This window comes from Terrapene carolina, unplaced genomic scaffold (assembly GCF_002925995.2).
Source record: "Terrapene carolina triunguis isolate 2854851 unplaced genomic scaffold, T_m_triunguis-2.0 Scaffold130, whole genome shotgun sequence".
Taxonomy (NCBI): Eukaryota; Metazoa; Chordata; order Testudines; family Emydidae; genus Terrapene; species Terrapene triunguis.
This window is the reverse complement of record NW_020664481.1, coordinates 39,251,738-39,268,946: the sequence shown is the minus strand read 5'-3', so window position 1 is coordinate 39,268,946 and position 17,209 is coordinate 39,251,738. Positions and strand designations below refer to the sequence as shown.

The 17,209-nt window shown below is 44.3% G+C and overlaps 1 pseudogene; it reads left to right on the top strand.

Moving 5' to 3' along the window:
• The first annotated feature begins 7,824 nt into the window (after nt 1-7,824).
• The window catches only part of LOC112103895, a 42,771-nt pseudogene continuing 33,386 nt past the window's right edge, over nt 7,825-17,209 (top strand).

Below are 17,209 nucleotides of genomic sequence, written 5' to 3'. Positions count from 1 at the left end.
TCTTCACAATATCTTTTCTTTTATGTTCCAATCAGCTCTAGCCTTACCCAGGGGCTCACAGGGGCCTCCAAAATTGTGAATGAATCCCAGGCATGAATGTGTTTTAATACAACCTAGAGGCAGTAACTAGGGGCTCCATGTAGGAACAAGGAAACACTCATACTACTTCTCAACATGCACTTGTATGAGACTCAGGCCATCCATCCAAAGCTGCTGTACAAAATATCCATTACAACATGGCACACATTGATGTCATATACTTTAGTCCTCTGACCGCTTAAACCCCTTTGGGCAGTTAGTCTGAGCTCAAGTCTGCAATGGACATTTTCCAGACTCTGATCATTGCTGGTTCTGTCATTGCTCAGGAAGCAACCCCTTCTCACAGCCTGTGGCCATGCAAATATTGGTTATTTGCGGGCCTGATGGAGGAACAGATTTGTGAAAAATAATGAGACGACCCTGATTACCACCTACTCAGACTTCTCTCTCTTCCCCATGATTTCATAGAATTTTCCAACGAGCCAGTGGTCACTCTGTAATGTACACAGTTACATGGAGTGAATTCTGATCCTCTCCGTTTCTCTCCCAGTTTTCTTGTCTACTCTTGCTTAATCTTGATTTGCTATGGAATGTAAGGCACTTTGTCTGAGTTCTGACATTGCTAGGGTGGGACCCACCTCTGGGCGTCTTCAAACATGCTGGTACTCAGCCCACAAAGAAATACCAGAAAGGTGAATAATTACCCTGAGATTTGCCCTAATTCATCATCAAGACAGAAGATCTCTCTACATGTAATCCTATGAAAGACAGGGAGGAGCATTTCTCATAGCTCTTATCCAGCCACCAGTCAAAGTTCTTGATCTACTGTATTGGGGGCAGTGTGGCTGCCAGTGGTTCCCTCTGAAAAGTTCTCTGCTTTAGGGGGCATCAAGTCTGCAATGAAATTATTCTTTCAGGACAGAAGCAGGTTTACACCCCCATTCTGCTCCCTTCCCCCAACAATAGTAATGACCCTTAGATTGAGAACTGCTACGTTAGTATAAAGTGACATAGAGAAATGTTTGTCAAGAAAATAAATGAATTAAGAGAATGTTCTGTCTGTAGACTCCCACTTCCGCAAATGACTTAGGAGCAGTTGTCAATGTCTACAGTTTTTTAAATATTCTGACAAAAAAACGGTGTAAGGATAATGCTAGAATTCAGCCTTAACACTGAGTTTCCTCATTTTCCAATGTGCAAGATTTCTTTTCCATTTTCTTATGAGGGTCACCTGGAGCAACTTTAATTCTTCACTGCCTGTTTTTCCAATATTTATTTTTAATGTGTCATTAAAATGGGGGTTCCCTGGCTAGTAGTGGGTTCCAGACTCCCACCACTTGGGAGCCCCCCTCCCTCCCACACACACACACACTGTGGAGAATGAGGGCAGACCATGGTTGATACAAGGGGTCTTGAAAAAACAACCAACCAAAAAAAGTCTTAGAGGTGATAGAACTCAGCTGTTCCACACAAAATGGAACCAGAGTGGTCTACAACTGGGTAGCGGAGATGTAGCAGTAGCAAGCGACCTAACAACAGCAGTTCCAACAGTAGTTGCTGCAGCAGCGGACCACCCAGCAGCAAGTTGAGGTCACTCAACAACAACAGCTGCTAAGGGAGCTGATGGCCCAGCCACAAGAGTTCCAAAAGGAAATGCTACGCAGATTATACCGGCCCTACGCCCGCAAGGGGAACTGGGCGGGGGGGAGTTAAGCTTTCGCTGAAGGGGTTCCTCCGCCTGTACTGCTGAAGCTCACCAAGGTGGAACCAGAGGATGACCCTGAAACCATTTTAGTCACATTTGAGAGAGTGGCACTGGCAGCCCAGTGGCCTCCAGAACAATGGGCTCTAATCCTGGCCCCATACTTGACAGGTCTGGCATAGGCAGCCTACTGTAATGTGGACTCATAGTGGGCGAAGGATTACAAGTAAGTGAAGTCCACCATCTTAGACTATTTGGATATTTCAGAAGGGACCTATTACCAACAGTTTGCCTTGCTGCCAAATGATTAACTAGCACTCAGCTGACCCCTCAAGGGTTAACTCATTGCTGTTAATGTAGCCTCATACTCTACAAGGCAGCACGAATGGAGGGAGGAGACACAATAGACCCCTGGCAGTGGCTGCGAACATTCCCTGCGGAAACTGAACGTGATAATGAACCCACACTATCCCATTGGAGCACACCACTCCCTCCACTTTCCAAAGTACTAGGAGGGTGCGTGTGTGTGTGTGTGTGAGAGACAGAGAGAGAGAGAGAGACCCGCATTGCCTCTTTAAGTACGCTGATCCCACTCTAAGTACACTGCCTTTTAAAGTAGATTGGCAAGTTGAGACAGCAGCTGCTGCCAGCAAGCTGCCTTCATCCTGAGTCCTGTCGTGTCCCGCCCCCGCTCTTTGGAGGAGCGGGGGGAGGGGTACACTCTGACATCAGCACCTCTCTTTCCCCCCACCCCCTGCACTGCAAGCAGGAGGCTCCCGGGAGCAGCTCCAAGGCAGAGGGCAGGAGCAGCACAGGGCAGTGGGGGGAGGAACACCTGAACTGCCTCGCAATTGATAGCCTGCTGGGCGGCTGCCGCACAGGGAACTTAGGGAAGCTGATGGGGGGCTGCCGGCCCACCCACGTTCCAAGCCCCCACCAGCTAGCTCCAACGGCTGCTCTTCCTGCAAGCAATGGACAAAGCAGGTGGCTGCCAAACAACATTATATGGGAGCATTGCACAACTTTAAACTAGCATGTTCTCTAATTGATCAGTGATATAACAGTGTTGTACCAGGATGACATTAAGTGAGGAGTTACTGTATGTGACTCACTAACATTTGACTTCATCATTGCTATTGGTATCATAGTTGGAACTGCATTTATTTTCATTCAGATTTTAAGTTATTTTACAGATATAACTGAAAATACAATTTGAAAATAAGCAACCTGCACAGTGTCTATGGTTACGTGTTTAGCTAATGTTTTTTAAACTGGCATTGCTAAAGTGAGTGCAAGCTAAAGTTACATTCTAGGCGGGTACTATTAATTTGATTGTACCACTTTAAATAATGAATGCCAAAGCACAATATGATAATCAAAGTAATAATGATAATTACTCCAGCCAGGATAGGTTAGGCATTTTAGAACTCACTACTCAAAGAATTCAATGTAAGCCTAAGAGAGAAATAAAAGTATGAAATGCATAGACCAGTAAAAGAACTAAAATAACAGCACTTTGAAAGAATAAAATTACAGAGAATATATGTGCATTGCAGGAAGTACCAAGTGACAATAACAATATAAGCATGTGGGAGCTAGGGGGAGAAGCGGGGACGCAGTGTGCTCAGGGGAGGAGACGGAGGTGAGGTGAGGCAGGGGTCTGGGGAGGGGATCTTGGCTGCCGGTGGGTCCAGAGCACCCACTAATTTTTCCCCGTGGGTGCTCCAGCCCCGGAGCACCCATGGAGTCAGTGCCTATGCTTCTGCCCTGATTGACACCTCTTTTGGAAGGATCGCGGTAGACATGTTCAGACCCCTAGAAAAAACTGCAGCAGGGCATCAGTACATATTAGTGATTGTAGATTATGCAACCAGGTATCCAGAGGCTGTGCCTCTCCGCTTCCCAGAAGCAACAGCTATAGCTCCAGAGCCCTTGAAGCTCTTCTCACTCAGAAGGTTTCCCTGCGAAATATTGACAGACCATGGTAATAACTTCACTTCCCAACTGATACAGGAATTACGCTCCCTTCTGAAGGTCAAGTCTCTGAAGACCTCAGTGTACCACCTGCTGACTGATGGTCTAGTAGAGTGGTTTAATAAGACCCTGAAGAGGGTGTTGAAGTGACAAACCCAGGCAGTGGGACCAGCTACTTCCACTGATACTGGAGAGATTCCCTGGACTCCATTTTGTGTCCCTAGCTTCCATTTTGAATAGGCAAAAGTCAGTCCACCATTAGAAGCTGCAAGTCACATGATACTTCATTGCTGATAGTAGGCCAGAATGTTGAAAGTTCAGGTGTAAAGGGAAAAAAAAACCTCCATAGAATTGTCACAAAGCCAAACAGGTGCAGCATAACTCTGTGGCATACAACTAGCGATAAGCATGTGCAGAAAAGCTCTGATAGCTGAGAGCACAGTATAAAAGGCCGATGGTTAGAACAGCTGAGAAAGAAGAAGTGAGGAGTTAGGCGAGCCGCTGCTGGAGCGGAACAGACGGCAAGATCAAGCAGAGAACTGACCTGAAGGAGTAGAACAGAACAATCTGGAAAACCAGCAACAGCAGCAGTAGCGGCTAAAGTCAGTGGCTAGAGTAAGCCCGTTAGTTTTAATTATAGTATAAATATAAGTATGGTATAGTATAGCGTAGTGTAGTGTATAGTATTATGTGTGTCTGAGTGTTAATAAAGATGCATAAAATTCCGTTGTTAATCACAAATTACCTATGTAAAATTTAGAGTACGTTTAAGAACTGCTGTCAGTGATCTGCAATGGACTGGCCATTACAGAGCGCATCCACTCAGTATTATTAAACTGTATGTTATTGCGGTTTAATTGCTCTTTAGCTTGCAATAAGGGATTTGTGCCTGATTTTTATTTGTAGATTATACTGTGGTAGGGATTATTAGTTATATTAATAAAAGATGCTTTATTTAGGAGAAAATATTGCCTGTGTCAATCATTTTATCGGAAGGTTATAGCCACGTTCTTTAGTGTTTCCTTAACTGCCCTGGAAACCCATATCTTGGGAAGGACAAGCTAAAGGGGCGATATGCAGGTTATTCTAGGGGTGCCCCAAAATCCATTTTTCGGGGTAACACTACCACTCCTGTTTGCCATAAAGGAGGTCCTACAAGCCTCTACAGGATTCTCCCCATTTTAGTTGCTCTATGGTCACCAACTGCAGGGCATCTTGGATCTGTGACGAGAAGGATGGGAAGAACAAGATGTGGGGGCCTTAAGCGCAATCCAATATATCATACAGTTAAGTGAACAACTTAGAAATGTAGGGGTGTTCACCAGGGAGAATTTGAGGAAGGCCCAATACACCCAGGAACAAAATTACAATAGGGAGGGTACGACTATGGACTTTTCAGATGGGTGACAATGTTCTTCAGCTATTGCCCTCAGCCAAGTCTAAATTAATGGCCTGATGGCAAGGTCTGTTCAAGATGGTCAGGCAGGTAGGATGTGTGGACTATGAGATAAGACTACCCAGGACGAGGAAGGAAACCACGTGAACTTTCTCAAACTTTGGAGGGCACAGGAAGTCCTGTTGATAATCCAGGTGCCTCAGGTGCCCAGCAGTGAAGCTCCAGCAGTGGTACCAGGGGATGAAGAGCGCTCCACTACACAAAGGAAATAACTTCGCCATCTAATTGGGGATGTTACAGTGGTGTTCTCCAGCTGCCAGGGTCTAACATCCCCTAGAGACTACCCCAGGGCAGGTAGTCTGAGAACACGCTAGACCATTGGCATGAAGGATGTGGGATATGGTCCGAGAGGAAGTACAAGTGATGCTGGAGATGTGGGTGATTATGGAATGCAAAAGTGAATGGAGGAGCCTCATGGTTCTTGTTCCCAAATCAGACAGTACCATTGCTTTCTGCATCGACTTCAGGAAGGCCAATGGCATCACGAAATTCAATACCCAATACTAAGGCGGATGAGTTACTAGAATGGTTGGGACTGGCAAAGCACCTGAGCACCATCAATCTGACAATAGGTTATTGGCAGATCCCCTTTCCCCTTCCTTGCAAGAGAAAACCACTTTCTCCACCCCTTTTGGAGACTTCCAATTTAAGACAATGTCTTTCAGCCTCCACGAGGCTGTGGCTACCTTCTAACGGCTTATTTATAAGCTCTTCAATCTACACCATCAATATGCAGCGGCCTACCTTGACAACATCATCATCTATAGTCCCACTTGGGAAGCCCACCTATGGCATTTAAGAGTAGAGTTAAAAGCCCTACAGGAGGTGGGACTTACGACCAACCCAGCGAAATGTAAGTTGGCTGTGAATGAAGTAACCTATTTGGGGTACCAGTTAGGAGGTGGCCTTGTGAAACTGGTGGTCAATAAGGTGCAAGCCCTCACGGTATGTCCCGTCTCCCAGACGAAGAGGCAAGTCAGACATTTTCTGAGCCTAGCAGGATATTACTGGAGGTTTATCCCCAACTTCACCTCTATCATGGGGGAACTCATAAAAGACAACAACCCTAAGAAGATCCATTGGGATGGGAAGTGCGAGAAAGCATTCAGGGAACTGAAAACATGATTGAAAACATGACTCTCAGAAGACTTCAAAGGAGAGGAACACCTGGTCCTATACCTAAGTAGGAAGCTATTTCCTAGGGAAAAGTTGTACTCAATTATTGAAAAAGAGGCATTCGCTATCAAATGAGCAGTAGATACCCTTTTGGGTAGCCCCTTTTCCCTGATCACCAATCACACACAGCTACATTGTATCCAGACCATGAGGGATACAAACCTTCATATAATAGAATGCTATCTTGCACTACAACCATAGTATAGTTTCTGAGTACAATACCAGACAGGAAAGGACCACACTAATGCCGACTTCTTTTCATGGGAAATCCGGAATGGATTAAACCAAACCCGAACGGCCTTCCCATCCTGAGCGGTTGGATATGTGAAGGGTCAGACCCTCACACTGGTATGGAAGAGGCTAACAAGTTCTTCTGGGCCTTTTCCACGCTAAGGAGACCTACCTGCTAGGCTTGTTCAGCCTAGTGGAGAAGGAGCTTAAAAGGGGGAATTTACTACAGGAAGGGGTGGTGAACAGGAAGAAGGCTGCTCCATCCAGAGACTGCTGTTAACACAGGTAGTCCAGCTGATGAGGAGACAGCCACAAGATGCACGGCTCCCAAAGCCACCCTGACTTATAATGAGGCAATACGCTGCAGGAAGAGGGGTAGAAGGTAAACCCTGTGAAGAGGCAATAGACTCTGGGAGACGAAACCCTTCAAACTGAATGTCCTGGGGCTGTCTGAGAGACTGGCCCTCTTTCCAGACAGATTCTCATCCTTTGCAAGGGGAAGAGAAGAGAAGGAGTCGACCCTCTGCCTGGTGCAATTGCTTTAGAGAGCTCCCTCAAGTGCTGCCAACTGGGGGGGAAGCGACGGTACACAACACGCATTTGGACCTGCGGGGGGCGGGGTTCAGGTTGCCTGCCTTCTCCCCCACTCTAAGGCCTTGGCTACACTCGGGACTTCACAGCGCTGCCGCGAGTGTAGTCGCAAGAGAGCTCTCGCAGCGCTGTATGTACTCCACCTCTCCGAGGGGAGTAGCTTGCAGCGCTGCGAGGGAGCGTGCAGCGCTGCAGGCACTGATTACACTGGCGCTTTACAGCACTGTACTCGCTGCGCTGGGGGGGGGGGGGGCGCGTTTTCACACCCCTGAGCACAGCAAGTTGCAGTGCTGTACAGCGCCAGTGTAGCCAAGGCCTGAGTCTGGGTCTGTGAGGTGTGAGCAGTCACATGTGCACTCCTCTCACAGATCTGTATTGTGACTATTATATTGAACAATATCCCCTCTGCAGGAAGAAGTGCAGGTTTATTGAAATACACTCTCAGTGCACCAACCTAATTTTGTAGTGAGTCCTATCAGCTTTTCCTTGCTGAATTGATTTCAAATAGTTTGTACAACTGCTTTGTCTGCCCTTCTACCCTGCATTTCAGAAAGCAAAGAGGAACTCAGAATGATTGTGACAGATGTGGCTCAAAATGGGGGAGGGGCAGGGAATATGATCATTACTCCCAGGTGATTTTCTGTGACAGGTACTATATTGACTTCCCCCAAAAACTACTGGCTCATTTTCAGTTTGGGTTTAGGTCAAAACTGAGTTTTAAAAACAGATTTCAACACATTTCTACCATGTGTTTGAAAGAGAATGTAATTCTGAGCTCATAGTTGGACCCTTGTAGTGTGACTTTTGGGCTTGCTTTTTCAGCAGTTAAAACAAGGAAGACAACACCGTGTTCAAGTGCACAGAAGAAAATGTCATTTCCTGGTAGGAGTTCCCTGCTTTCGTCCCTGATTTGTGCAGCATGGGTGATCGCAATTCTAGCTGAGGGTAAGAAATAAAATGTCTTACTTTAAAGACAATCACCTAGTGGGATTCAGAGATTCCACCAATCAGCTTCTGTCTGGTTCTGTGTTTGTTTGTTTGTTTGTTTGTTTGTTTGTTTGTTAACCAAAATCCTAGTTTATTTTAATTTCCCCCCAAATGAAGTTGGCAGACAGTTTGCAAGACCTAGTTTGCACTGGACACAAAGGTGAATTATTCTCAGGAATTGATCTATTTCACTTTTACAGAGACAATGTGTGACTGAGTATGTACATTTCCTGGTCATTTGTCACCACAGTCTTTCTTAAGGCTAATTTTAATTTTAGTGCATAAAATATTTGAAAGGAAATCTGCATGGTCTGAAAGTAGAAATATTAAATTGACTATCAAAATCTATCCAGAGCGCACGTGAAGGCTGCTCATTATATGGTTAACTCTGTTGGATCAGCAGTCGAAATTACTTCAGCTTTTATCTAATTGTTGTTTCTACAGCAGAGGTCTTGGGTCAAATTCCTACTTGCTGTAACTGCAGTTAAAAAGTTTATCCACTAAGTTACAATAGAGTTTCACTTGCTTACATCAGATCTGAGTTTATCTTCTTGTGTTTGCAGGCTCATTTCTGATCTCCAATGCTTAGGCTGGCTGTGTTCTGCACACAGCTTTAGATTTTTTTTTTTCTTTTTAAATCTAGTCATCTTTGTATACATACTCCAGGGTTGTTTTTGCTGTGCTTTTACAGAACCTCACTGCTTATCAGAGCTGAAGGCAGTAGAATGGAGGGAGTGCCCAAAAAAAAATGCCATTCCTATATTTCAGAGCAGGTTCTTTTCAAGGAAAATAAGGAGCGTTTCTTTTGCTGACAGTCTGGGGAGAGTGTGGCTAGTACTGACCAGAGCCATGAAATATTTTTGCTGCACTTCTTTAAATGTTAGTTCTAAATATTAGAGTTTTCAAAGACAAAGGGGAAACTTACCAGATTACACAAGATACTGAACTTTGTGATGTGTGCTAGCCTGCTCAAGGGCAGGGCTGAGTATAATGATTGATAGGATAACAATTGTACTCTAGTTAACTTTAGAGCCTGCTTTTAGTCATGTACTGTAGATAGGGATGGACTCAAGACTTAAGTCACAAAATTCTCATTGGATCCAGATTTCAAACACTCAAAAGTTTGGTGGTTGTTTGGGTCAGTGGTTTTCATTGGAGCCCATCTCTGGATCTCACTGCAAAATGGTGGCCTTCAAGGCTCTTTTTTCCTAGCTACGGAGAAAGCTAATGATGGGGAAATATCTGATATTGGGGGGGAATTAGGGTGACCAGACAGCAAATGTGAAAAATCAGGACGGGGGTGGGGGGTAATAGGAGCCTATATAAGAAAAAGACCCAAAATCAGGACTGTCCCTATAAAATCGGGACATCTGGTCACCCTAGGGGGAATGTACACTGCAATGGAAGAAATCAGTGTTTGTAATAGCTACACTTACTGTGGCCAATGAAAACAATGGAAAGCTTTGAAGAGAAGAGGAAAAAGTAGGGCTGTCAAGCGATTAAAAAAGTTAATCATGTGATTAATCGCACTGTTAAACAACAATAGAATACCATTTATTAAATATTTTTGGATGTTTACTACATTTTCAAATATATTATTTCAGTTACAACACAGAATACAAAGTGTACACTGCTCACTTTATTTATTCTTTTATTACAAATATTTGCACTGTAAAAAACAAAAACATTGTATTTTTCAATTCACCTCATACAAGTACTGTAGTGCAATCTCTTTATCATTAAAGTTGAATTTACAAATGTAGAATTATGTACCAAAAAAACTGCATTCAAAAATAAAACAATGAAAAACTTTAGAGCCTAGAAGTCCACTCAGTCCTACTTCTTGGTCAGCCAGTCACTCAGACAAACAAGGTTGGTTACAATTTGCAGGAGATAATGCTGTCTGCTTCTTGTTTACAATGTCACCTGAAGGTGAGAACAGGCGTTCGCATGGCACTTTTGTAGCTGGCGTTGCAAGATGTTTACATGCCAGATGTGCTAAAGATTCATATGTCCCTTCGTGCTTCAACCACCATTCCAGGGGACATGCTTCCATGCTGATGATGGGTTCTATTTGATAATGATCCAAAGCAATGGGAACTGACGCATGTTCATTTTCATCATCTGAGTCAGATGCCACCAGCAGAAGGTTCATTTTCTTTTTGGTTGTTTGGGTTCTCTAGTTTCCGCATCAGAGCTTTGCTCTTTTAAGACTTCTGAAAGCATGCTCCACACGTCGTTCCTCTCAGATTTTGGAAGGCACTTCAGATTCTTAAACCTTGGGTCGAGTGCTGTAGCTATTTTTAGAAATCTCACATCGGTACCTTCTTTGCGTTTTGTCAAATCTGCTGTGAAAGTGTTCTTAAAATGAACATGTGCTGGGTCATCATCCAAGACTGCTATAACATGAAATGTATGCAGAATATGGGTAAAACAGAGCAGGAGACATACAATTCTCCCCCCAAGGAGTACAGTCACAAATTTAATTGACGCATTATTTTTTTAACGAGCATCATCAGCATGGAAGCACGTCCTCTGGAATGGTGGCCGAAGCATGGAGGGGCATATGAATGTTTAGCATATCTGGCATGTAAATACCTTGCAACGCCGGCTACAAAAGTGCCATGCAAACGCCTGTTCTCACTTTCAGGTGACATTGTAAATAAGAAGCAGGCAGCAGTATCTCCCGTAAATGTAAACAAACTTGTTTGTCTTAGCAATTGGTTGACCAAGAGGTAGGACTGAGTGGATTTGTAGGCGCTAAAGTTTTACACTGTTTTGTTTTTGAGTGCAGTTATGTAACCAAAAAAAAAAAATCTGCATTTGTAAGTTACACTTTCATGATAAAGAGATTGCACTTCAGTACTTGTATGAGGTGAATTGAAAAATACTATTTCTTTTGTTTATCATTTTTACAGTGCATGTATTTGTAATCAAAAATAACAATATAAAGTGAGCACTGTGCACTTTGTATTCTGTGTTGTAATTAAAATCAATATTGAAAATGTAGAAAAACTGCCAAAAATATTTAATAAATTTCAATTGGTATTCTATTGTTATAAGTGTGATTAATCGAATTAATTTTTTAAATCACAATTAATTTTTTTGAGTTAATCGCATGAATTAACTGTGATTAATGACAGCCCTAGGGAAAAAAAGCAAATTTTATGGGTACTAGTGTTTGGTGCTAGTAGGGCCTGATCCAAAGCCCATTAAGTCAGCAGGAATCTGAATCAGGCCATTTACTTGTCTGGTTATTTATTTATTTTATGTTATACAGGACAACAAATCGAACAACCAGAAGTGGCTACCAAATATGGGCGACTGAAAGGAAAATGGGTTGCTGTCAAGGGAACTGACAGACATACAAATGTGTTTCTTGGAATTCCTTTTGCAAAACCGCCTGTGGGAGCCCTGAGATTTTCCCCACCACAACCAGCTGAACCGTGGATCAGTGTGAGAGACGCAACTTCTTTTCCACCAGTGTAAGAATCCTTGTGCTCCAAATTATGCATCTTTTACTTTTTTTAAATGTAGCATTATTGGCTGAAATAAACTGAATTTATTCACTGGGTAAAGGCATTTATCCTAGAGGAGAACTTCGGCCCAATGAGTGTACTTTCACAATAAAGAAAAACTGCCCTGATGGTAAATCTAGTCACACAGACTGGTGTAGGTTTAATACTGTTTTATTAGCAAGGGCTGTTCGCACAGCTCTTGCGCTAAACCCCTCAAACAACAGTGCTGGGGTTCCTAGCTTTCTAAGGTACGCTGGTCTTAATGGGACACATAGTTACAGATGTGATAATCCTATGGAATGTGACTGGAGAACATATAGACGGTTTCATAGAAGTCCTCCACACCTAAATTCTAACTGGGAAACTCAGCTGAAATTGATGAGTATTTGCTTGAGATTCTTGGATAGAAGGTGCTATACAAGTTTAAACTATTACCATCGCTAGATGGTAACACAGTTAATTTTAGACTGCATTGTTGGTGGGGTGTTGTGAAATGCAGTATGTAATTACTATTACTGCTTACAGGAAGAGCAGAGAAACTGGTTTGGCACTTTTTTCTTTTCTTCTTTACTGTTGTATTTAGCAATAAGTAATATGATGAAGGAAGAATTACAAATGCCTAAGTTTCTAAAATGACCTAATTGATGTCAAATTTTTACACCATTTTTATACTGGAAAATTGAGCTGCTGATGAAACAGGGTGGTGAAATTTAAATCACTTGATTTTTTTTTAATTATTGATTTAAAACAGGTTGAGGCTTTGTCAAACTCATTTGAAAACTTGTGCAATTGCAATTTTAGATTTAAATTTATAATGAACTAAATTCTAAGTGCTGTTTTAAAAACAATGGTGCTACTGTTAGGGTACCTTATTTGAGTTTTACAAAACTGCTATAAGCAACAAACAAAAAAAACAACAACAGATATTTGAAAAATTAACATCCTGATTCTGCAAATATTTAAGTGGTAACATAACTTGACTCACATTAATAGTCCCATTGACTTTATTGGGACTAGTCATGTGTTTATAGTTAAGCATGTGCAACAGTGTTTGCAACATTAGCAGCTAAAATTGTATTTTTATTTTTAAAAAATCTATTAGTGGCTTAAAACAAAATTCCTTCTGTGTTAACAATGTTGCAGAGACTTTCAAAAGTTGCAGAGACTTTCAATGCATGAACCAAGTTATTGTGAACTTTTTTATACACACACAAAATCCTTAAAAATAGAAGACCGTTTTAGGCATAAGTGAGCAAATGTCCCTTTGACTTCAGAGTGCAAACTGTAATGGAGGAATATAGCCTTGAAGAATTTCAGCCTTCTCGATTTGTGGAAGTTCCGTATATTGGAAAATAGTGTTGGTTGAAAATATAGCACGTGCTATTTGCTATCAGTTTTGGGGTTGGGTTTGTGGAGTTATCACAGTAAGGATGTTAATGAGGCCCTGTGTTTGACTTTTTCAACAGAGATAAGCATTTTAATGCCCTGACCCTGCCAAACACAGGGCCGGCTCTAGGCACCAGCAAAACAAGCTGGTGCTTGGGGCAGCATATTTTTAGGGGCGGCATGGCCGGCGCCAGAATGCCGCCCCTAAAAATGTGCCCCGGCCGCCCTAGCTCACCTCCGCTGCTGCCGCTCGCGCAAGCAGCTGATTCGCACCCCGCTGCTCGCCCTCCCTCCCAGGCTCTCAAACCTGGGAGGGAGGGGGAGATCCCGAGCGGCCGCGGCGTGCGAAACAGCTGATTCGCGCGCCGCTGCTCACCCTCCCTCCCAGGTTTGAGAGCCTGGGAGGGAGGGGGAGACTCCGAGTGGCCGCAGTGTGCGCGCCGCTTCTCCCCCTCCCTCCTAGGCTTGAGAGCCTGGGGGGAGGAGGCAGGGCTGGGGATTTGGGGAAGGGGCGGAGCTGAGGCAGGGCCGGGGGTGGGGTAAGAAAAAAACGTGGGGGGGGGGGCGGCCAAAATTGTTTCTGCTTGGGGCGGCAAAAATCCTAGAGCCGGCCCTGGCCAAACACTAACTATATTCCCATAAGTAGCTCAGTTGGTTTCAGTGAGACTACCTAAATAGTGAAGTTTAGCACATGTGTATTTGCTGAATCAGGACCTCAGCATGAAACTTTTTACTAGAAAAAAATCTCCATGTAAAAACATGAAATTCTGCTAAGCGGCAATCTAGCTGATGAAACAAGTACAAAACATCCACATTAGCAATTTCAGACTATAAAATGGGAAGAAAGAACTAGCAGCATGTAAACTTTAAAAAAAATCTGATTTAAATAAAAAGAATCATGATTTGAATGTTTTAAATGTTTTTTTTTTTTAAATGTATGATGAAATGTAATATCCTCCAGTGAAACTGATAATGGATATTTTTGTCACCATAACACTGAAGAACATTCTTCTCCTTTCTGTTCTTTAAGGTGCTTACAAGACCAGACGATGCTGGAACAATTTGAAGAACTTTTTCCAACTAAACAAGTTAAATTCTCAATTTCTGAAGACTGTTTGTACCTGAATATTTATACCCCTGCCCATTCCAATGAGAGAGCCAAGTTACCTGTAAGCAAAGCTACTGTACAAAAGTAATGTTTCCAAACCATGGGCAATTATTACAAGTGCTCAGTGATCTCCTCCAATAGTCCTGGACAGCAGCCAAGACAATGTCTGCATCCCCTTAATTTTGTAGAGCTGGAAGTGCTCACTGAAGCCAAAATCCAAGCTAAAGAGTAGTTTTTAAGAAAGGTGTTTTGGAAGTAATTTTTCTGGCAGCTCTCCAGACGAGGAGAACTTTCCCTAGATCTACTCCTCCAGGCTTTTTACACATCCTTCATTGTTTAAGAGTTGGGGAGGGAAGTTTGTTTTTGTTGGAAAGACATAATTGAGAGTTGTATCTAAACTATTACAGGTTCCTTCTTAATGTCTTTCAAAAGCCTTTCTGAATCCTGCCATATCACTTACATAGCGCTTTACAAGCAGTAATTAACTCCTAGGAGCAGTGATGAGCTGCCAAAATCTTAACAACCGATTCCCTATAAAAAGTTCTGATTTAAGGGATGTGCCACAGTATGTATTTTTTGTACCAATAGGGTTATCATACGTCTGTATTTTCCCAGCCTCCCGGACGGCGATTTAAGAACCAAAAAGCCTGACATGTCCGGGAAAATATAGATGTATGTTAACCCTACCTAAAGTTCTTTTTTAAAAAGATGGGCCTGAACTAGAAAGGAGCTCCATTTCACATGTGTGGGTCCCCGCCACTCCCTGGGGGTGTGCTAGGGTGACCAGATGTCCCGATTTTATAGGGACAGTTCCGATTTTTGGGTCTTTTTCTTATATAGGCTTCTATTACCCCCCACCCCGTGTCCCGATTTTTCACACTTGCTGTCTGGTCACCCGGCCTAGGGTGTGCACATGTGTGGGTACCAGCTGCTCCCTGCCCCCCTCATTGAAGCAGGTGTGCAGGGTTACTTCCCTGGGAACTGCAGGGCACCAGTGGACGTGGGGCCGGCTGCAGACAGGGGCATGGGGCAGGGCTAGCTGGAGGCAGGCAGTGCGGGGCTGGCTGCGGGCAGGGCAGGGGGTGCAGAGCTGGCTGGAGACAGGAGGGTGCGGGGTTGGCTGGAGGCAAGAGGGTGTGGGGTTGGCTGGAGATGGGGGTATGGGGCTGGCTGGAGGCAGGGCAGGGGCTGACTGGAGGTAGGGGCTGGCTGCAGGCAGGGCAGGGGGGTGCGGGGCTGGCTGGAGACAGGGGTGTATGGGGCTGGCTGGCTTCGGGCAGGGCCGCAGCAGGGTGCGGCAGGGGTTGGCTGGCTTTGGGCAGGGGGGTGCAGCAGGGGTTGGCTGGAGACAGGGCAGGGTGTGCGGCAGGGGCTAGCTGCAGGCAGGGCAGAGGGTGCAGGGCTGGTGCAGGCAGGGCAGGGGGTGCGGCAGGGGCTGGCTGCGGGCAGGAGGTGCAGGGCTGGCTGGAGACAGGAGCTGGCTGCGGGCAGGGTGGCAGGTATTCACAGGGAGAGTGGCTCGGAGCAGCCCGAGCAGCAGGACACAGCCCGGGCCCAGCAGAGCAGCCGGGGACCCACCCGGCAGCAGTGGGAGCCCCAGGGCCAGGGGTTGGGGGAGCAGCAGCAGCAACAGGGCCCATGCCCAGGGCCAGTTGGCGGCCCACATGGCTCCCACAGCACAGCGCCCCCGGCGGCCGGAGGAGAAATTACATCACTTCCTGGCCGGAGCCCATCAAAGCTGCAGCGCCCCCTCGCAGGGAAGCGGGTTAACAACCGGTTCTAAAACTGCTTCAAAATTTAACAACCGGTTCGTGCGAACCAGCTCCAGCTCATCACTGCCTAGAAGTAATGTGGGGATTGGCTTCTATTTATCATTATTCCCATTTTACAGATAAGGCAGAAGAGGTTAAATGACTTGTCTATGGGCACAAAGGGAATCTGTATGTGAGCCAGCATCCCTAGCTCTATTGGACCATACCTCCCTTTCATATAATTCATGTCTGCATTTTAGCAGCCTAAATCTCAGAATAGGGGTCAACGTAGCCCATGTTTATCTAAGCTTTATGTAACTCACTACACCTGAAGAAGAGCGGCTCTGCCTTTGCCCTTGCTTTGCCTGTTGGATGGATTTTAGTCTCCAGGACACTCTGTGTAACATGAGCACTAGCTTATGTCCAATATTCAGCTTGTGCATCTGCATTAGAACTTCAATCTGTAATGTACTGATTTGGGTTTTTACATATGAGATCAGAGATGTCACAGCTAGAGAGAGGTGTAACCAGATTTGTTCTTTTCAGGTTATGGTGTGGATCCATGGAGGAGGTCTGTTGATGGGTGGAGCTTCAATGTATGATGGGTCTGCATTATCTGCCTATGAGAATTTGGTGGTGGTAACCATACAATATCGATTAGGTATCACTGGATTCTTTAGGTGAGTCTTTGTATCATCACATCCCCCTTAAAATACAAAGTTTGTATACAAGGATATAATTGGTGAAACATTTTAATGATATAAAATATTAAATATCAACAGTAGGAGCACTGTTCTGCTGCATTCCTCTAAATATTTGTCAAAAAGAACTATTTTACATGCCTGCTTCTTCAAATGACTCTCCATGAAGTCCTAAAACACACAGCTGATGTGAGATACAGGAGCATGTTTATAGGTTCATTCTTTCAAGTACCTCTATTTATAGTCATGGGATCCCACTACATAGTGATGTTCTTCACTTGACTGGCTTATTGTACATGGTAGGTTTGGTACCATTCTCATTAATTTGAAGGTTTTAAACCCACAGCAAATGTAATTATATCTGCTGAAACAGCTTTAGCTTTCGGGAGACAAATCGTGCATTGACAGTGGGTGATGCTGATAGCCAGTGTCTATAATGTACATTTAATGCATGGCTGGACTGTGTTCCTAACCGTCCAAGATTCCCTTGAATGACAGCACTAAAGTCCATCTATACTACAGACCTATCTCAGTATAACTAGGCTGCTCAGATGTGAAAAATCCACACCCCTGACCAGCATAGTTACAA